A 22,759-nucleotide genomic window follows, 5' to 3' on the forward strand; every position below is an offset into this window, starting at 1 on the left:
AGTTTTTCAATGCCTTATAATTTAGTTTTTCTTTGATTTATTTTTTTCTTCTTTGTAATTTGGTAAACAAAAATAACGAGTTTTGGCCAAACCGAACCAAACCACAGATAATTGTAGAACTAAAACAATGTCCAAAACCAAAACACCAAGAGAAAGTGCCCACCTGTAATATTTAATGAATACACAGATGTAAGCAAGACTTAGGGGCCTATTCAGGTAGCTCCGATAAGCTGGCTGCCATATCAATCGGGTTGGTATGTTCCTACCTCATGGTCTGACATTTGTGTTATCACGGTATTCCGAAAAAGTTATCGCAAGAACATACCATTTGGAAGGAAAATGCTATACCGATCGATATGGGGTGCTGTTATCCACTGCAAGTTTATTTCTCCCACATCACATGATGGGACATTTAAACTTGCAGAAGATACTGGCATCCCATACTGGGCCTATACCTCAGGAAGCAGGGGGTCCCCGGAACCGAAATTAATGGGGTTCAGTTCCAGAGGCCCCCTGATTCAATCATATGTTATTAACATTAAAATAAAACAGAGCTTCATTACCTTGGCAGCTAACCGTTAAGGCAATGAAGGGGTTAACCACCACTACCAGTTTGTTGGTGGTAGAGGGGATTTGTGAAGGTTATAGTTACCCCAGGGCGGGTGATTATGGCTCCGGGGAGGGATTAACCTATCCCTTACCTTAGAAGTTACAACAGCTAAGGTAGTGAAGCGATTAAACCCCACTGCAAGGCCTAATAACCCTCCGTGGCAGGTACCCACTTCATCCACCCGCTCTACCACAAACAACACACAGGAATGGGCAAAAGTGACCCGTTAAGGGCATACTGTATATGACCACAGTGACAATCAATGGATTAAATGGCTAGAGTTTTGATTTATAGTAATGTATTTTTTATTGTAATATATTTGAATGTATTGCATTGTATTGATTATTTGAATTGGCAAAAACGCTATTAGCCATCTTTGGCAAAGAGCACTTTTGCCCATTTCTGTGTGGTGTTGGTGGTAGCAACAGTGGGTGTAGGGGTTTGTTGCCCTAGGCTGGGTGTAGAGACCTTGCAGGAGGCCTTAATTACATTAGTGGTTGTAAGCGGTAAGGTAAGGGAGGACTAAACATCCACCCCGGGGTAAGTATGAAAGTGTTATTTGGTTCGTGGTGGGTGTTCAAGCCTATTGGATGGGTAGCGGGAGGGGTTAACCCTTTCATTGCCTTAGCTGTAGTAACTTGTAAGGTAATGAAGGGATAAGAAGAAAGAATAACTCCTCCCGCAACCCTCCCGGTAGGCCTACCCACCCACCCTGAGGCAAGTACAAGCTTCACCCACCCCCCTCTACCACCAACAAACCAGGCACTGATATTTAACCCATTCATTACCTTAGGGTTTGTCACTAAGGCAGGGGTCTGCAATCTTCCAAGGATATAAATAAAAAATTAATTGTCCAAAAATTTCAGAGAGCCACAACACATGCATGAATATTACACCCCCACAAACACATACGTATACTGTACACACACTAATAGGTATATACTGTATAAGCATAAACATAAGTGTACGACAAACTTACTTTAATTAGAATTAGGGGAAATAAAAATTATGCGGGGGGAATAAAGTGCATCTCGCAATAATAAGTCCCCTTATTTTGTTTTTTTTTTTATTGTTTTTCCATCCAAAACAGTTTGTCATTTTGTCATTTTGAAATACACAATATATACATACTCTACCGTCCCCGAATACACACACTACCCCCCCTCTCCTCACATAGAGGCACACACACAACCCCCCACAAATACACACACACTACTCCTCCAAATACAGACACACACTATCGCCCCACCCCAAATACACACATACACATACTACTACACCCCAAATAGACACATACACACAATACTACCCCCCCAAATACACACACTCTACTACCCCCCCAAATACACACACCCCAAATACACACACACACACACTACCGTCCCCAAATACACACACACACACACACACACACACACACACACACACACACACACAACCCTCCCAAAATACACGTGGCCTGGGTTCCCCACTCAGTCCCCTATCTCCCCTACCATTCGGGAGAAGGGGGATGCTGGTGGGGGTGTTGCGCTAGGCGAGCGCATCACCGGGGAATACCGGCGGCTCCTAATCAGGGCGCTGCCATGTTGGATCGCGTTGCGCATGTGCGAGATACCGCGCATGTGCAGTACAGGCGCGCGAGGCGCGATCTTAGCAGGGGGGCATCCACAGGGGACTACAAGCCCATGATAGTTAGGGGCATACCACACATGATGCCAGGGAGCCAATAGCGCGGGTGGATTCCCATGCACAGAGAGAGATACATTTTGCGCGCTGTGAGGAGCACGCCAGTCGGAAGAGGGACAGCAAAGGGTCAGGTTGTGTCCAAGGAGTGGTACTCCTCTGGGCTAGGCCAGACTGTGTCCCCTAGCCCCCAGTTAGGTCCCGACTAACAAGTAGAGCAGTGATTGCTTTAGGGACAGGCCCTTAGGTAGGGGCTCTGCCCCATTAGCTATTTGGTAGTCAGGGATACAGTGCTACGCAGCGCAGGCCTGCAAGGTGGGTTCTGGGATGAGAATGCACAAAGGACACAGAGACTAGACACAGGTAATATTATCCACGCCGGAATTCACCCCACGCGGTGGCGGATGACGACGTTGGACCGGACGGTTTCCCTGTGTATTCTGTGATACCCGGGCGCAGGAGCCCCAGGCAGATATCATTCTACAAGTGCACCAACACTGTACAACACACCGCTGATCACGCCTAATGGGTGGGGGTATCACTTGGGGACACTTACGTGGTAGAGTGGCCAAGGGCCTCAGAAAGTATAATGGACATGGTGTGGGGACACGGTGGTGGGTTGTGCCCTGCGAGGTGCATTGGCTAATTGTACCTCTAGGGGGAAAGGGGCATTTCATATAATTAACCCTGTTACAGTATAGGACTGCTTCCATATCAATATTAGTAAAGGTTATTGTTATATGCCGTGTAGTATTGTTATTTGTTCCTGCATGGGGTTATCCCCAACAATAGGGATCCCATACAGGTGGAGGCACTGTCATCTAGTTGCTCAGGTGTACCCAGGCTCTCAGTGGCGGAGGCTCAGATCCCTGTGAGCCAACAGGTAATATCGGCACCCATAGACTCTTCCCATAAATAGGTAAGAGGGATACATACACAAACACACATGCACTCTACCCCCATCCCCAAATACACACAGACTCTACACCCTCCCAAATACACACACTATCCCCCCAAAAACCCACACATACACTACCAACCAAATACACACACACACACACACACTACTACTGTCCCTCAAATTCACACACGCACTACCCCTCCAAATACTTATACACACACTTACATTGGCCTGCCTCTGTCCTCAATTTCCTGAATTGCCACTCCCCAGCTGCTGCCTCTCTCCCTGATTGTTTTCCTAGTAGCTGCGGGGGGCCCGGCCAGTGCTGGTCAGGCCTCTTGTTGCCACTGGCATCTCCCTAGCTGCTGGCATGCCTCCTGCACTGTCCCATGCTAGATCGCTCTGTGACATCAGTGCGCGCCACAAGTTCCGGTGCGTGCCAGCATCAGACAGGCCCGGCATGGGACAGTGCAGGAGGCATGCCAGCAGATGGGGACATGCCGGTGGCAACAAGAGGCCTGGGCAGCACCAGCCGGGCCCCCTGCAGCTACCAGGAGCACAGTCAGGGAGAGAGGCTGCAGCTGGGGAGCGGCAACCTGCATGTAGGTGCAGAAAGAGCTGCAGGTTGCTGACCCCTGCACTAAGGTAATGAGGCTGGCTGTAAATATATTTTTATTAGATAGGATTGAAGTATGGGTCCCTGGAGCTGATATTAATGCGAGTCAGGTCCAGAGACCCCTGGCAACCCGATGTAGTAACAATACATTTTTTGCTTCAAATGAACACCGCGGATCCCATCTCGCCACTCTTCAGGAGGCAAGATGGGAATCTGCAAGTAGAAGCTGCTATGTGCATATCGGAGCTACCAGTATAGCTCGATATATCAATAAATGGGAGTTTGAGCATCTTTGGAGCTACCGCTCGGTTGGTCTGACAGGGAGTGCTACTGTTTGGGAAGCAGTTTTCAAGCGCGTTTGGCATGTTGTCGAAGTTCTCTGAGTAACTACACATGCTGAAAAGTGCTCAAAACTGTCAGAAAGTCACTTAAAAGAGTTTAGTGAATAGGCCCCTTACTGTTCCCGTGACCTTGATTAAATAAGGAAAATGCCTCAGCATTGCATGTCATGTCTCAGTGACCAGAGCTGTGGCTGTCCTATGGTGTTTTTTTTCATTCTGTATTAATTTGAAGTACATTCAATTTCATTGAAATTTTTTATTTCTAATTTGTAAATTTGAAAATTGAATTGGTATTGATAGGTGATGCTAGTGTGTACTGTAGGTAAGCTAAATTCAATGTACAGTATTCTGAAGCTATTGGTACAGTCATGCACGTTCTGTAAATTACTGTACAGTATAAGAAAAGTGTCATTTTTCAAGACACCAATATCCACATTTTCTTCTCATACACTCTTTCAATGCTAGAAAATTAAATCAGACACAGTGGGGCCTATGCACTAAGCGTTCATAAGCCACTTACCATGCTTTGGCGTGATGATGCTTTTGACATCACGTGGATGTGTGTGGCACGAATCCAGTAGTCACTTCCTGGTTCGGCGGACATACAAATACCCATGCTGGAGGTAAGATTTTATGCACTTTGATAAAGCCAGTTTTGACGGAACATGTCAGTGTAACTCTTTCCTATTTTTGGCATAATAAATAGTTTTTTTATTATCTCCCTTTTCGCTCTTTCAATTTTGTGGTGCAGCTTTTTTTGGCTTTAAGCCTTATCCTTCTTTACAGGAACAACGGCAGACTTCTGCCTGATACAGTCTCACAGCTCCCACTGAAGGATGGTCCCTGGAGCACCACTAAAGGCCAAGGGCACCCACAGCTGTCCTAGCTCTTCCCTGCCTCCCTAGCAGAGACAGAGGTATGGTCCACACTCACTCTCCCCCGGAGGGAAGAGGACTGGAGAAGGCCCAATAACAGCCCCTCTACTGTGTGATCTGCCTTCCTCAATTTCGGAAAGGCACTTCTGAATTTGAGCGGTACCTGTCCTTAAGTACAGCCAGGAGAAGGGCGCCCAGTCTGACACATGATTGGTCATGCCCAGGCCTGATGTCACCTCCTCCCGCTGTCACACAAGTGCAGTTCCAAGGAGGGTGAAAACCCCATATCAACTACTGGCAAGGCCTACTTATACCAGGACTTACTGCCAGGAGGGAAGCAGACTGGTAGCCACAGATGGCATGGCTAAATATACACATATACTCATATACACACACTGTAAATGTAGTATGTGTGTGTGTATCCAGTGTATAATACGCATCACACACATTCCTATATGTGTTGCTGTTTGTATTTGTGTTTATTAATGGCAAATCTGTACCTGTATTTGTCTCAATACTTACAGACTCCCTGATTTGAACCCATTGAATTGGTCTGGCATGCTTTAAAGCACCATTTGCACAAGCACTGTACAGTTTGGGAAATCAGCAAACAAAGATTATCTAGTGAAGGTGATAAATACATATTGGGGAAAATGTCTGCTTGCTGAAACATGAAACAACTACTTTACATCCACAAACTAAGGAATGTGCTATCAGTAGTTATAGGGCCTATTCACTAAACTTTGATAAGTCTAGTGCATTGCTGAGTGGGTTTGCATTTGCTTACCGCACTGTAAGAGATTTGTGCAGAGGTACATTTAATGGAGACCGATTAAGGTGAAATCAAATCCTGGATTTATTTAGCCTGTTCCTTTAACAAGGCAAAACATACAAAAATAAACAAAATAAACAAACACGTACAACTATTCAGGAGCCTCACTAAACAGTTACTCCAGCCCTTTCTAACTGGGTTGCTATCTAAGCTGGTTACCACCCCAAACATGTATTCATACACAGTTCAACAAGAAAGTCTCATCTGTTTCTGTTGCTGTAGGGGGAAGGCCTCTCTGCTCTCCTGGGTCAGCACCCTTGTGTGCTATGGAGTGTCTCTCTGCTCAGCCCTCTTTCCGCACCCTTGTATACTAAGAAATCTCCTGGCATTTTCCCCCAGAAGGCTTTTAAGAGTTAAAATTAGCCAGCTTTATTAAGCCTTGTCCTTTAAACAGCACAGCAAAAAACATACAAGAAAACCTACTCCATTTTGGAGAATAACTAAACAGTATATGCCCTAACTATCTGCGACTGGCTGGATAGGCAAGTTCCCAGTCTCAAAAACATAGAACAGTTTATCATGGAGCAATATATACGAAAGTCTTATCGGACCGCGCTGGTCCGGCGTTTCCGTTTTCTACAGAGGCAGGCTTTGCAGTCCAGCCGCTCCCAGAAATATCAGCCTGGTCTTACTATGTCTTGTTGTTACCACAGCCTTTGTGCTCAAGACATCATTTTCTACTCAGGTCAGCCTACTGCACCGACACACTTTATTCGAGCAAATACCCGGTATGTACCTGGCAGATACCTGGAATGCGCCGCTCCTCACCTCTGACAAGCCCCGTTGCATTTGCCTTCCCAGCCTGGGTTCATGCCTGGCTGATGGGCGGCTGATCTGTTAAATGATAATGATTAGGATTTAATAGGCTGCAATGCTTCGCGTGTCTACCAGATGGCATAAATTCATGAATTGTAATGCAGTATATATATATGTACTGTGCAGTATTGCAGCCAACGGGAATAAAATGCTTCAATCCCTGCCGGAAAATAACTCAATGCACTCGGGCAGAAAACAGTCACAAACCTCAATACACCCGGGTATACCCGAATTCGTGGGACTAGCCGAGCTCGAATAAAGTGTGTCGCCAGTGTAATTGTGTTTCTGGCAGTTTCTCACAGGAGGCTTTTTTTCTAGAGCTCTGATTTACCCGGCTGGATTCCTCAGAGTATTTAGAGGCAGTTTTACTTAAACAGGGATAAGTCCCTGTTACAGCCCCAATAGACAGAGACAGTATGGCAACAGGGTTGAAATAGAAAGCGATGCATTTTAAGTCCTGATACCAGTTTAATTTTGTTAAGTGTCCTGAACAAAATGTACTGTACTGTATTCAATTCTTTTGTACTGGACTTAATCCAAAAAAAGGGAAGGTGGTGTGTTGAATATTGAGATTATATGTAGTATTTTTCAACATAGACAGTAGAAAGCAGGGAATTATAATACAATAGGTTTAAAAAGATAGAAGCACACAATCTATGTTACTTAATTGTTTATGTTTCAGTAGTGTTTAAGAGTTTTAGTATTGGATTTGTTAAAAACTATGTGGGGGTAAATCCCCAAATAAGTACGATTGTTTTGCAGAAGGTTGCACATTTTTCATTCCCCTATCCAAAAGTGAGCCCAGTTTATTAAAACAAACCAAACTACTCTAAAGAATAGAAGTTTGGATTTAAAATCTGCAAACCTGTCCTTCCATAACTGTAATTAAAATGTGCCTCCTGATTAGTGGAAACAAATTGCAAAAAAGAGAAATTCTTCCCCTTGCCTCTTTCACAACTGTACAGTATTTAAATACTAATAAAAAAAAGGGAGAGAACCAGTTCAGAGGGAGAGAAAGGGGCAAGTGCCCAGTTTAGTAGAGAAACTAAAAAGTAAGGTAGAGCCTTCACACCTTACAATACAAAATCCATAAATCCAAGATTTATTATTATTATTATTAATATTATTATTATTATTATTATTATTCTGTAACGAGAAGCTTCCTGAACAAATTTCCCAAGCAGTAGTAAAGTTAAAAAGATGAACAGTGGGCACTCATGATTTAATGAATACTAAAAAAAAAGGTTAAGGCTAAGGCCCCAGTGTGCGACGTGCGTGTGACAGGGTGCCTGGCGGCGCTCGTTACCTGCATCAAGGCTACCTGGTGAACTCCTGGCAACTTGCGGCGGAGGGGGGGGGGGTCGAGGAGCGGGCGCGGCCATGACATCACATGGATGGTTCGCCCTCATTGGCAGAACCACCGCCGTGACGTCGTCAATACTCGGCTGCAGCGCCAAAAGAAAAAAATATTGTCTTTTGGCAAAGGCGGTCGCGCCTCGCGCCTTATGTGCCCGCACACACATGCTGACTGGGGCCTACCCCGTAGAGGGCTGTACCTTGTGTGTGGCGCCGTCACGCGTGCAGCCGTGGCCAACGGGAACGAAGCATAACTCAGCTACAGATGTACACTTAGCAAGACTTACTGTTTTCGGTGCCGCACAATACCACATGTGAATCTCTGGCATTTGTATTTTGTGACTCCCTTACCACTACACAATATCGTAGGCAAAGATATTCAGTGATCCATCTGCTGGACAGACCTACTGAATTCCGCTTACAGTACTGTACATAAATAACCGCACAAATAATTCTGCCGGCTCACCGTAGCCTGATGTTGGTCCCGGCCATGACCAAAAAGCATGCAGAGTGCAGGCTGAAAGTAATGTGGCTGAATAAACCTCTGCCTTCTGTTCATTTTTTTTTTTTTTTACTATTTAGTACAGTAGACATTAACTTATTGACCTCCAAATGGAGTCACATTCTTTATACTCCACATGGAGAGATACCTGTGAAAACACCTGATATCAGGTACAAGGTATCGAACGTGTGATCAGAGGTATCTTTCAATGGTAATGGGTCCTCTACTATATAAAACATTTATTGTATCTATTCAATCATCCTAATAAAACTGGTTCTGGTAAATCACTCTATGGAAATGTCCCCAATGTCTCAACGGGGAAATGTTCTGAGAACCTTAACAAGCCCTTTTGATGGGATTGTTGAGGCCATGGAAGTGCCTTCCTATTATGATCATGGAGATAAAGGAAAAGAGGAGATGTAGGTGGAGAAGAATAACCTTGACATGCTTGCTGTTTTATTGATTTTTAGCAAATGCTCCCAGGGCCACAAGATGAAGGCCTTTAAATAAATAAATAAATACATAAAAATGTTGCTTTATAGGAGATGTGCATGTATATAGGGAGACTTTAAAAAAATGTTTCACGTCTATGTATTTTTATAACATTTTAGTTCCTATGCCTCAAGGATAAGGTAATTTAATCATGTGAACATGCTAAATGTAATATTAAGGTGTTTTTAGATTTTAAACGCACACTTTAACAGAGTTTTAGGTACTGTGACGTATAACACTGGGATGCTCATGTTGCTAATGAACACAATTTAAATCCGTGAAGATTAAATATTTGGACGTCCGTTCATTGCTATCAATAAGAAATTCAAAGTTAATGACCGATTTGTAGCCTATTCTTTAAAAAAATTGATCTTACTTGGTTAAAAATAAATTCTGTGAAGTTTTCCAAAGTCAGAAATTATGATAAAGTTGAAATTCGCACAGATTTAAGTCATGACGTTCAGCAATTCCCAAAATCCATGTGTTAAGCTTAAAAGGCTTTTGTGGATATGCAATATTATGGTAACATCTCATTTGCATATCAATGCATGTCATTATCATGACTCATAGTTAAGGCAATGCTTTTTACAGGAAAAAACATGACTTAATGTTACATTATTGTTCCTTGAGGACACATCATTAGTCTTAACGTGACGTTACATTATGTTAACGTCTCATTAAGTGACTTAACGGAGCATTGGTGATCTGGGCCAAGCAACTTCATACATTGATGATGTAGAACTAGAACTTGACTTCCTTAGATTAAATGTAACAGAAAAATAGCAATTTGCTATGCTAAATAGTCTAAGTACTGTACAGTAGATATAATACATTTTTAATCAAAACATAATCATTCATGCTTATACTAATATAGACCTACAGTGGTCTTGCAACAGGTGTATGGCCAGAGTTCAAGAGAAATTTAACTTTTTTTTAATGGTTTTTGCCTTTTCTGAAATGGTCTTTACTGATTGGTTTGCTGCATTATATAATTGAATATATATTATTGAATTAATCACTATTAACACTGCAGTGGTCTTGCACTTTGGGTTCCCACATTCAAAAAGGTTTTAATAAAACAGATGTATTCAATCCAGAGACCCACTAAATAATCTATACTGGATGTGAAGTGAGTTCAAATGACCCCTTTTGTCCATTTTAATGTATGTTTTATAATTTGATCAATGTAATACTTGTTCACAGTATTATATGCTGTACATGTCGTCTCTCCTAGCAGAAAACGTAGAACCACAAATGGCTGAGGTTAAATCCTGATAACTGATGCCATATTGAAAAAACATAATCTTGCAACTACTGTATGTCTCTGTAAATATATTTTCAAAACAATAGTTGCTTATATAAACAGGGCCACTTAAAGAAATTATTGTTCTTTGGAAGAGTATAAGAAGCAGCCCCTGCCCCCTGCCCCCCCCCCCCCCCACCTCTCCGGCAAACTGGTGGGGGAGAGGAGTAGAAAGTATGGGCACCGGCGTAGTATGGGCACTGGGGGAGGCAGCTGGGGGTAGAATAAGCCATGGTCATGGGGGGATGGGAGCTGGGGAGGGTAGAAGGAGGTATGGGAACTGGGGAGGTGGGGGGGATAGCAGGAGTTACTTCAGCAGTCCTGGTTTTATTCGCAATTATGTTTCCCCCGAATGGCCTCCCGTCCCACATCACGGTAAGTAGTAGTTTTCCCTGCGCTTTGCCCGTAATTTGAAATCGGGCAGAAAAAGGAAATTTAGCGTTGTCTGCAATACCGGCCAGAAATTCCTCATGTTACCTACAGTACAGTACTGTACTGTCCCATGAAACACTCAGAAGTGAAGTCAATGTTAAATACATTCTGACCTAATAAAATGTTAAAAACATCCATGAGATAAAGGGGGCTATTCACTCATCAGTGATAAAATCAGTGCATTGCCGACCGACTTTGCATTGTTTTCACTGCAATGTTACAATCCTTCGCATCACGTGACCGGGGGCTTTAAATCCTGCTGGGGGATACCAGCACCCCAAACTGGGGGGTGCCTGTATCTCGGGTAGTAGGGGGTCACCGAAGCTGAAATCAACATGGTTCAGCTCAGAAGACCCCCTGCTCCCGTACACTTGTATGAATTGTTTTTTTAAATTGTCATAACCGTAGCAGCTAGCCGCTATGGTTATGAAGCTGCTTTCATTTTATTTGTACTTATAGTGTACAAAGAGCAGGGGTCTCCTGAGCTGCACCGCATTGATTTCAGCCTTGTAATTATTTTATTGTTAAGTTGCCTACAGAGGACAAGGACCGTGATGAGGATGGCCTTCATCCTGGAAGGGGTAAGTACAAGTTTTATTCACTTTATGCTGGCTGGTTTTATTTTAAATGGGAAAATGCACTATTATCCATATCTGGATAATAGTAATTTCGCACCCAGCAATCCCTGGACACCAGTGGGGACAACCCGGAGACCCCCGGAGATCACCTGACACGTGGGTCTCCGGGGGTCATCATGGGTGTCCTGGGGTCCCTGGGGGATGTACGGGGGTCTCCGGGTTGGCATTGTATGGGCATTGGGGGTTGAGGGAGGTGGGTGGGGGTTAAAGGAGGTATGGGAGGAGATTTGGGGGGGGGCAGGGGGGAATGAGGTAATAAGCTCAGGGGTATAGGGAGGTAATGGGTCTGGGGTGGTAAAGGAAGGTAATGGGCATGGGGCGTATAGGGAGGTAATAGGCTTGGAGTGGGTATAGGGGAGTAATGGTCTGGGAGGATAAAGGGAAATAATGGGCCTATGGGTATAGGGGTTTAAAATGAGATATGGACCTGGGGAGGAGGTGGGTGGGGACATAAGGAGGTATGAACACAAGGGGAGAAGCGAGTGGGGGTATAAAGAGAAATGAGCCTGGGGGTATATAAGGTATAAGGATTTATGGGCCTGGGGCTATAAGGAGGTATTGGGCTGGAGGGGATATAAAGAGGTAAAAGAGCAGGCAGGGGGGGGGGTGTATAGAGCAGTAATGGGCCTAGGGGGTATAGGGAAGTAATGATTCTAAGGGGTGATAGGGAATAGGTAGTTATGATCATAGGGGGGATATGGAAATAATTATACTGGGGCGGGATAGGAGGTAATGGGCCTGGTGTGGGTACAGGAAGGTAATGGGTCCGGGGAGGGTATAGGGAGATAATAGGACTGGAGGGAGGTATAGGAATGTATTGCTTCTGGGGGAGATATAGAAATGGGTGGGGGAGGGTAGCGAGATAATGGGCCTTGAGGGGATAGGGAGGTAATGTTCCTGGAGGCCAGGAGTATGGTACAGTGAGGCACCATGTTAGTTTACCTGTAGCCCATGGATGCGCCCATTGAGCCCTGTGGATGGGCTAACTGGAGCTAAGTGGAAGGGGGGCCTGGGCCAGAGGGATGGTGTTTTGTGAGTGGAGGACCCCACAGGCCCTCGAAAGGGAGTCGCATGCCAGATGGGAGTGACCGGCATAGGGGAGGGCCCCACAGATCAGAAGATGGGCCACCAAGAGGCCAACAGAAATGGGGACCTGGGCCAGAGAAGTTGCAGCCAGTGGAGGTAAGGGTCATAAACATTGTTGTTGGTGGCAGGGTGGGCCAGGACCCATGACAGACTAGGCATGGGACTGCAGTCCCAGCTGTTCTCCACCCCATCCTTCCCCCCCCCCCCCCCCACACCTGTCGGTAGCCCTGTATATACATGACAAACTGAAACATGGGACCTCGTCCCCAAAACTAATAATCCAGACTCTATTTCTATGTATTGGTTTCAATGCTTCTGAGCAGGCATAGGGAATTTGGACACTTCACAACTATGATGAATGATCAAAGGTGGCATGTCTATAATAGGATCCAAAACATAATATTACAAGCAGCCTAAGAAACAAAAACATTAAAAACATGTTTCTGAATATAGTATTTAATATCTTATTTCATTATGGAGGTAAGTCAGCCATTAATAATAATAATAATATCAAGGTCAGCATTTTCAGCTGAGACATGGGCCAGGATTTCTGAGCCATGAATATCCCCAGATATTTAATGCCTACATGTCTAGCGCCAATATTTAGTTTACATACTGTACTCATATATCTAACACAGCTGTTTCGGCATAATATTTGGAAAAAAAACTTTATTTTGACCTGTTCTGTTTCTAACGCCAGCAGCATAAAAACATGACTTTGATTTGATCATTACTTTTCAATATTCGTAGTAACCAACTACAGGTACATTTTAGAAATATACATGTAACGGGTTTCCCCCCCCCCAATCGCAGATTATACTGTGTGGGTGCAGAAAACATATATAGTTACTCAGTGTGGTGCATAACCTGTTAGCTCACAGGAGGGCTGAGCTTCCGCCACGGGGAACCTGGGGCAGTTATACAATGGATATTACTTACAATGATGCAGCGCCTCCACCTGCGATGGCTCCCACCAGAGGGGGAGTGGTTCCTTGCAGGACAATCAATAACACATACAATAATGTATAAGAACGAATACTTCTTTACTGCTCACTAAACATAGAAATCAAACAGATAGTAACAGGGGTCCCTCTCTAAAGGTAACCCAACCCAGCGTTTCCTCAAGGCTAGCTATAGCGGACACCACGGCGGGTGTCCACACTTTATGCGTCTGGATGGACACTACCGTCCCAACACAATAATCCCACCCTCTAGTCCAATGAGTCCCACCCAACGTCTTGCACTCCCAATCCGTAGACCCGCGTATATGTATTTGTGTGTGACTGCGCAGCCACTATGTCAATGGTAGGCCTGGTTGGTGCACGTGTGTTGTGGGGTTACCTGCCCGGGCTCCAGCCGCGGGTGCTGCTATACCGCAATGGGATCGCTGGATATCCTCCAATGGTGAGGTGAATTCCAGCGTGGATAATATCACCGCTTCTTCCGTCGTCTGTACTTAATGGCAGTCCGGTTGATGTCCACCGGCTGTAGTCACTCCGCATGGAGCCTCCGCACTTATAGTCTATGGATCCCTGTACGACCTAGCATAGGCCCAAACCTCTCGGCGGACAGCACAGCGTCCGCTGGATTCCTTACTGGCTTATAAATAAGGGGCAGGTCCCTAACCTAGGGCGGGTCCCTATCACACTCCGCTAGCGTGGCTCAGGGCTGTCTGGGGCCTAGGGGAGTACTGGCCTAGTGCTCGGAGTCATGGACTCCAGCACCCTACCTCTTACCCCTTGCCGCTCCAGTCCCCGACTGACTACATAGTTCCTGCGCGTGAAATATACCTCCGGTTGCCAACAGAGATCCTCCTCCCTATTGGCTAGTCCTTCGCGGGCTTTCTGGACCTTAACTGCGCAGACGCGAGCTCCCTGTAGTCCTGGAGTGCTCCTGCTTCTCGCGCATGCGCAACGCCCCTAACAATGGCGGCGCCCTGCTCCGCGAACCGGCGGAACCACCACAACATGATACCGGCCGCAACCCTTAGTGCTACTCGGCTCGCATATGACAGGAGAAGGTAATACCGCAGGGGACCTGGCTACATCCAATATACATTACATACTGTACTTCAAATGAAGAAAAGTACTTCTGCAATATTAAAACATGCAATCAATTGTGAGGTTTTTATCATGTGGTAGCCTAAAGGTTAAGAATAAAGGCATCTCCTTGTATTATAAAATTCTTTTAAAACATCATAAGGGGCATATTGTTTAAAAAATGCATGTACATGCATATTTGAGGACATATCTTGAGTGCTTTTGATACAACAACAAATAAAATTGCTCTGTACAAAAATGTCCAAATGCAAAATTGAGGGGGTGGAATTCTGGTTGGCCTAGTTACTATTGTGAGTGACATACAGTTCGATGCATTAAATTGTATCTTGTGGTCATAAGATATAACTCTGTAATAAGACATCTAGGGGAATTTTTTTTTTAAAGCCTGTGCTCAGTATTAAAGAAATGTCCAAGCTTATTTAAAGTATTGAATTAGTACTGTACATATGAAGAAAATATTATTCTGTTGTCATCAATAGTATAAGGTTAAAGAGAGTGTCGCTTGTTAAGAGTGACAGTGTGGAAGATGCCAAGTAACCCCATGATCTTATATAGTTTTAATGATAGATACCTGTATATCATTCATACATGCCCATGATAATGAGGAATTAGTGCATCAGCTAACTCCGAAACTACTGTAAACAAAGCTGTAAATCAATCAAATGAAAATCGCTGGGCAATGTTCTCTTAAACCCAGTATTATAGGGTTGGTGTTAATGAGTAATCAGACTGATCTTTTTCAAGCTTTCTTTTTTATGCTTCCAGATGCAGCGGCCGTTATTCGAACAAACCACAGTGCCGTTTTTGTGTGCGCTGCTGTACTCCATGCGGCATTAACGCGGCCAATCGCCCCAGGCACACCTGTTTATCACGGTTGCTTTGTTTGAATTTCATGGATTGTGTGCAATTAAATGCAATAAAATGAATGAATTGTAATGTGTACAGTACTGTGCTACTGTGTCAATTTCAGGTGTTTAAAAACCAGAACACTAAAATGCCATTTTCTGCACACGAGTCTTAAGGCGGTACGGTTGTAAGAAATCCCGCGCCATGACATGGGTATTCCGAGGTATACACCGCGTGAAGTGTTTCAATAAAGGCCGCTACATCTGTAGTATTAGTAATAAGAAAAAAGTTCATAATTCATCAAATAGAGGGAATAAACCACACCATAGTACAGGCCTGTACCTTGGGAAGCAGGGGTTCCTGAGGCGAAAATTAATGTGATTCAGCTCCAGAGACCCCCAGCTACAATCCTATGTACTAAAATTAATAAAACAAACAGTGTGATCTGCGGAAAGAGCTGTGCCGGGAAACACACAGAGAGGGATTGCTTCTTACAGACTGGTGGCGGCCCTGTAGGATTAACTCTGCGGGAGTCACATTAAGAAGCAGAAACCCCACGCTGCGCTAATCCTTCAGGGAAACTCACTCTGTGCTGGGCCGTAATCATACTTGGCCGCGATCATGGCCGCACTTAAGCCGCGGTCCGTCCAATCCAAGTGGCGCTCAAGGGGAACTTGTATCGCACCACATCTGTTGAGTGGGTCAGAGAGAATGTGACTAATACTATTCACACTTGGTGAATATATAATGATTTAACCCCTGAGAAGCCAGTCACTTGGTGAAACACATAGTATTTGAGAACTACTGGGGACATCATACCCAGTGTTGGTGGCCATTTTGTTTTCACGTAACTGCTGGATTGGAGGAGAACCTGCAGTGTACAAGCGGCTCTCAGATAGAGTCTGTATTCCACACTGTTGAATGGGAGACAAGGCGTTTGGGGTGTGCGTATATATGTATACAACAACCCAAAAGGCTTATTTTAACAAGAGCTCTAGTGAGTGCAATATACCACCTGTGTCTCTAGTATACATAGATTTACACTATTGTGTTGTTCTGCTCCATCTTTCTGAAACTATTTGGAACAATCTTCCAGTGTTTCATTAGAAACACTGATTGGTACTTCTACTGTGCACTATATACAGTATTCCCCAAGTGTGAACAGTAATTGTCACATTCTCTCTGATATACTCACAGAGCTGTACTATATTGTGGTTAATACCCTCTATTTTATCTTGGGAGACACTGTGCGTCTCAACATCCACTTAAAGAATTACCCTCACAAATGGAAGAAGAAATTCAGGATTTGAGACAGCAGACTACACAATAACTTATCAGTATTATTTATTATTACATCACCAATATCCCCTTAAGTAACTTATTTTGTTGTTTATTATAGTGCCACGTTAAAGCAAATTGAATTTTCTTTCACATAGCTACAGTATTCACACGGACTGTTTTACCAAGTTTTAGCATATTTGAAGTACTGTATGAAAAGCAAATTGTATATAATACATTTAATGTATTAAATAGAATTACAATAACATGGTACAGTAAATACTTTTTTTTGCTTTCCTCGGATATCAATACACGACTATACAGTGCCAATTTGAATCATACTTTGGTAACTTTTATTAAAGTTTTTGTCAACCTTTACTCATCATAAATTTACCAATGCAGGTTCATTATAATTTTCATGGAGAAACATGTTATGTAAGTGCAAGATTTTTCTCCCATTAATTCAAAGACGCAGAAAAATGTTCTCCCTTTAATCTGAGTAATAAATTGTTCGAGATAAACATTTAAAAGGACCAATGCTGAATGCATCAATTTACATAAAGTAGGTTGCCTTTACTGCAACATTATATACTGTACATGCCATGATTCTTAAGGAAACTCAAAAATACTCATCATATTGACTTTATATACCGTATTGGCCTGAATATAGTAAGGCCTTGCACATAATACGACCCTAAAGCTTTGAAGGTGTTCTACATGAAAAATAAAAGGTGTTAGGCTTTGCATATAATACGAGTACAGTTTTTGGAAAGGACATTTTTTAGGAAAACAACATACTGTACATTAGCACAATATTTAGGCCAGTATGGTAATACTATCCTCTATTGTGATTTTATTTTACATTTTCTTTAGCATTGTACAGTATGTATTAGTCTAATGTTGTTCATTATTCTAAAAGCTTCACAACAACAAAAAAATCAACTTTTAAAATGTTGAAATTGTAAAGCTGAAACTGCCATTACACTAGAATTGCATAGTGCATAGCAAACTGAGTTCAGAGTCATACCGCTTGCCGATTAATGTTGCCAACTTGGAATTCGTAATCAGTTTACAGTAGGGTTTTTAGATTTAACATTGTCTATCGCATAAAAAGGAACAAAACAATAGCACATTCATATCAAATGATAACAATATGTTATTCTTATAACCTGCATATTGCTTTTTACCACAATTTTAATTTAGTTTTCTGTTTGTTTTTCTAGTCAAATCATATCTGATTAACAGTAGAAAACAATAGAAAAGATTAATGTGGTCACAAAAAACAGTTTGGTGACTGGTAACATTTTGTGGTGTGATTTATGAGTTGCCACCAAAATCAATTATTAGCCATTCCAAGATTCCAGAAGAAATGAAGAAAGAAATGAAGACACATTGCTGAAATACTGCATCTTTCTACCGTTTATCAAGGTTCTGTTTGAGCCTTTTATCACATTATGAAAGCTAACTTTCCATGTAGTGTGACAGTAAGAGATGCCTTCTATGTCAGCAGAATGTTCGAGCGTGCTTTGTTCCCAGCATGATGGGATTAATCTCTGAAGGCTGAAGCTTCCAGGTGCAACCAATTAACCTGAACTGCAAGGTTTAAAAGGCAGCCTGAGAATACAGACAGTGTCTCACACAGAGGGCTGATATAGGGCTGTATACCTATAGTTCTGAGACACAGCAAATGTTGGACTGTGCTTATTGGGTTACTACTATACTGTATACTAGTGAGGGTAAGGTATATCCGGTGAACTTCTGCTACACTCTTTGGGTCTCATTCTAGTAGCTTCGATAACCAACTCATCGAGGATTTCGAGCAGCTATCGCAAGATTTTGCTAGGTAGCTATTCAGAAAGCCTCGATGAGTTGGTTAAATCATGCGGGGAAGGCATTTTTTGGCGAGTTCTCGCTCCTGGCCAAACACACTGCGTGGGAGCAGCAAAACATCTGCAAATTGCATTTTTTCTGAAATCACGCTATTCTAGTAGCTCTGGTTAGATTATCGCGCTCTGGAGCTCTGGAATTGTGAGTTTATGAAAGATTCATCTCGCCAGCCCAAGGGTGGCGAGATGGGATCTACAAGTAGGACTTTGAAAAAAAATGCACTTTTCCTGCTCGGATTGATGTCATGGGTTTCTGGAGCTGATACACATTAATATACAGCCGCGGCCCGTTTTATTCTCCAACATCTCCGAATTTTTGGGGGGATTTTTTCCGAATGCCACGCACTTTACCGCACTTCACCGCGTTCATGCCGCATTCATACCGCATTCACGCTCATGCATTTAATATTATGAGCGCAAAAATACCGGAACATATTCCGGAAAAAAAAAATACTGCATCTGCCCGCGGTTATGAGAGTTGCGCCAATACGGCCGCATTAGGATAAAGGCGGCCGCCACTGTAATCCGATGCAATTAAAATGCATTTAGAGGCAGCTTCATTACCTTAGCGGCTAACCACTAAGGCAATGAAGGGGTTAACTATCAGTGCCCGATTTAATGTGGGTAGTGGGGGTCGTTGAATGTGGTATTTGGCCCATGGTAGCTTTTTAAGCCTTGCGGGGTGATTGCGGGAGGAGTTAACCCCTTAATTACCTTAGCAGTTAGTACCTCTAAGGTAATAAAGGGGTTAACCCCTCCCACTACCCACCGGTAGGTATAAGCACCCACCAAGTGGGTGTTAAAGTGATGTCACATCCTTTAAAAAATGGAACAGGGTAAAGGGTATAATGGTAGCCATGTGGTTTTAAGGATGTGATGTACAGCTGAACCCCGTTATAACACGGTACTTGGGGTCCACATAATGAGACCACGTTATAACCGGGATTGCGAAATGGCCGCTGCGAGAGGACTTACCAGGCATCTGCAGCTTTCTCCCTTCTTCATCATGCTGTGTGGCGCGGCACACATCTCCAGGGTTTTTTTTATTTGTATTTTTTATAACATTCAATGCTTTATTGCTAACGGACACACACGGACGGACACACACGGACGGACACACATGGACGGACACACACGGACGGACACACACGGACGGACACACACGGATGGACACGGACCTCCCCCTACACTAATAATTTTAGCATACTATGCAGGAACTGAACCCATGACCTTCATACACTGGTAGCGATTCTATACCTGCTACACCATAGGATTGGTGTGATGTCATTTACTCTATCATAAAACTTAACATACATTGCACAGTACTACCTTTCAGTACTGTGCAGTAGAAGTTAAGTTTGATAATAGAGTCAATGACATCACGCCAATCCTATGGTGTAGCAGGTATAGAATCGCTACTAGTGTATGAAGGGTCATACACGTGTGTGTGTGTGTGTCCGTTAGCAAAACAGCAATAAAGCATTGAATGTTATAAAAAAAAACAAAAAAACAAATGGAGATGGTTTTAATCAGGAGCCATCACACATCCCGTGTTATAAGCAGATCCGCGTAAGTCCTCATGCGGTGGCTATTTCGCTAAACAATAAATACATTTGGAGATGTTTTTAAACTGGGAGCCACTCTCAGTCCGCGTTATAAGCGGATCCGCGTTTTAGCTGACCGCGCAATAACAGGGTTGAGCTGTACCTCCTTTCGAGATGACGTCACATGATTAAAAAAAAAAAACAAGAAAAAGCCTGTCACATAATACAGCGTCCAATTGATTGGATCTGTATCATCTGACCCTAAAATGGGACGTCACAGGCCTTATATACAGCTGCGGCCACCTTTATCCTAATGCGTCCTGATCCGCTGCGCTCTGCTAACCGCAGCAAAATGCGGTATATTTTCTTTTTTTCTGTAGCGCTTTCCGGTATGTTAGCGCTCGGATTTTTAGCGCTGTCCACTATACTGCAATACCGTCTAAAAACTCAGGTGGGCATTCGCGAGCTGTTGTCTTAAAAGTCTAATAAGTCTAATGCATGTCTAATGCATTGTCTGTGTGCGCGCGCAGTATTTGTATAATGGAGGATTTACAGTACAGTATACAGTATTACAAAAATATAGTGTCGCGTCTTCTTCGAATATAAAATTATCACATTTCTATACAGTACTGTATGTACTGTATTATTTTGTTATTAGTATGTCAGGAGCCAGGTGCTGCGCACATTCACACGCTGGCGCACTACTCCCCTACCTGCCCTGAAGGCCGCTGATGGAGCCAAGCACTCGCGCGCTCCCACGCGCACTCCCGCTTCTTCAGCGCATGCGCACGGCTCCTCGTGCCGGACGGCATCCTCGCGCGGGCGCATGCGGGCTGGCGTCACAGTGGGAGTTCCCGCCTCCAGATCACAATGCACACTCCCTGTGTGCGGTGCACGCGCATGACGCGCGCGCCACGCACCCAAGCTCCGTGGCAACAGGCACTGATTGCCTCAGCACTCTCACCTGGCTTCCTTACCATAGCCTATCACAGGCCCCGCACGAACATGCCCCGGTTCAGCTACTTGCTCCTATTGGACTGTCATCTATTTAGGCTCAGCAGTGCCACTGGCACATTGGCTGAGCATAAGCTTCCTGTTCCTATGCGTACCTCCCTTGTCTCCTAGATATCCTGCCTTGTCTTGTTTGATCTTCCGTGTACCGACCTTGGCTTGCCTTTGGACCACCGCCTCTCTGGAACCCCGACCATGGCTATCCTCGACCCTCCGCAACTCTCCAACCTGAACTCGGCTCTCGGACCTCGACTATTCTACCTTCTCCATCACCGACCCCAGCAACTAGTACCTCCAACGTTCCGTACTTCTATTACCCTCAACTCTGCAAGTATCCACTACTCCTCTACCCTGACTGCTCCAGACCCGGCGCGAGCAACTATGCACACTCAAGATCAGATTCCCGTGCCTGTCGGTGGTGTTTACTCTATTCCCACCTCAGTACCCACCTCAGTACCCACCTCAGTACCTCTAGTTTGTGGTGGGCACAGCGTGACAGTATGCTCAGCCCCACAGACATAGACCCCTCTGAGGTGGGAAACATCCTGGCGTCACATGCCACCATGTTTTCCAAATTGGAAAAATTTTGGGATCATTCCAGCCGTCGCATGGATTCTCTGCAGCAGGATGTTAGATCTCTTATGGTTCAGAACATTTCCGCTCCCACTCCTGTGATTCCTCCCATTGAACCACCAGTAGGTGCTTCGTCTTCTGAACCCCGACTCCTGACACCTAACCGATTTTCTGGAGACCCCTTGGAATGTCGTGGGTTCCTAAACCAATGTTTTATCCAATTCGAGAGGACACCCGCCCGTTTCCTTTCCGCAAGGTCCAAAATTACCTACATTGTCTCCCTTCTCACAGGTGATGCCTTGGCCTGGGCTTCCCCATCTGGGAGCAGAGGACCGACCTCACACAAGATATCGGACGATTTGCCAAGGAATTTCGTCGGGTCTTCGACACTCCTGGGTGTAGAGTGACGGCTGCCTCTTCCCTCTTTCACATCACCCAAGGGAATCGCCCAGTGGCCAGGTACGCTCTGAAATTTCGCATCATCGCTTCTGAGACGGATTGGAATAATGAGGCCCTGTCCTCCGCCTTCTGGCAAGGTCTTTCGGAATCGCTCAAGGACGAACTGGCTGCAAAAGAACGTCCATCCAACTTGGAGGAGCTCATTGTGCTTTGTATTGGCGTGGACCAGCACCTCCATTAGCGTAGAGCAGAACGTTGACGACACCGACAACTCCCTATCAGACCACACGCCTTCTGTCTTCCTTCTCCGGAACCCGTTTCTTTGGATGCCCCAGAGCCCATGCAACTAGGAGGGAGTAATCTTTTGCAGAGAAACAGCGCCGCCACTCCGCCGGTCTTTGCCTCTACTGCGGCAACCCTGGACACCAGGCTCTTCGCTGTCCCCTCAAGTCGGGAAACGCCAGCTCCCAGTGAGTCCCCGGGGAGTCTCATTGGGAACACTCTCTCGTTTCCCTGAAAAGAAAGAAATGATCCTCCCTAGTAGGATCCTTATTCCTGTTTCTCTGAGTATCAGGACTTTCTGCATCCCACCTGTGGCCATCATCGATTCCGGATCCGGGGGCAACTTTATAGATCGAGTATTCACCCAGAAGAACAACATTCCCCTCACCAAGAGGAA

This window comes from Ascaphus truei, chromosome 2 (genome assembly GCF_040206685.1).
Source record: "Ascaphus truei isolate aAscTru1 chromosome 2, aAscTru1.hap1, whole genome shotgun sequence".
Lineage (NCBI taxonomy): Eukaryota > Metazoa > Chordata > Amphibia > Anura > Ascaphidae > Ascaphus > Ascaphus truei.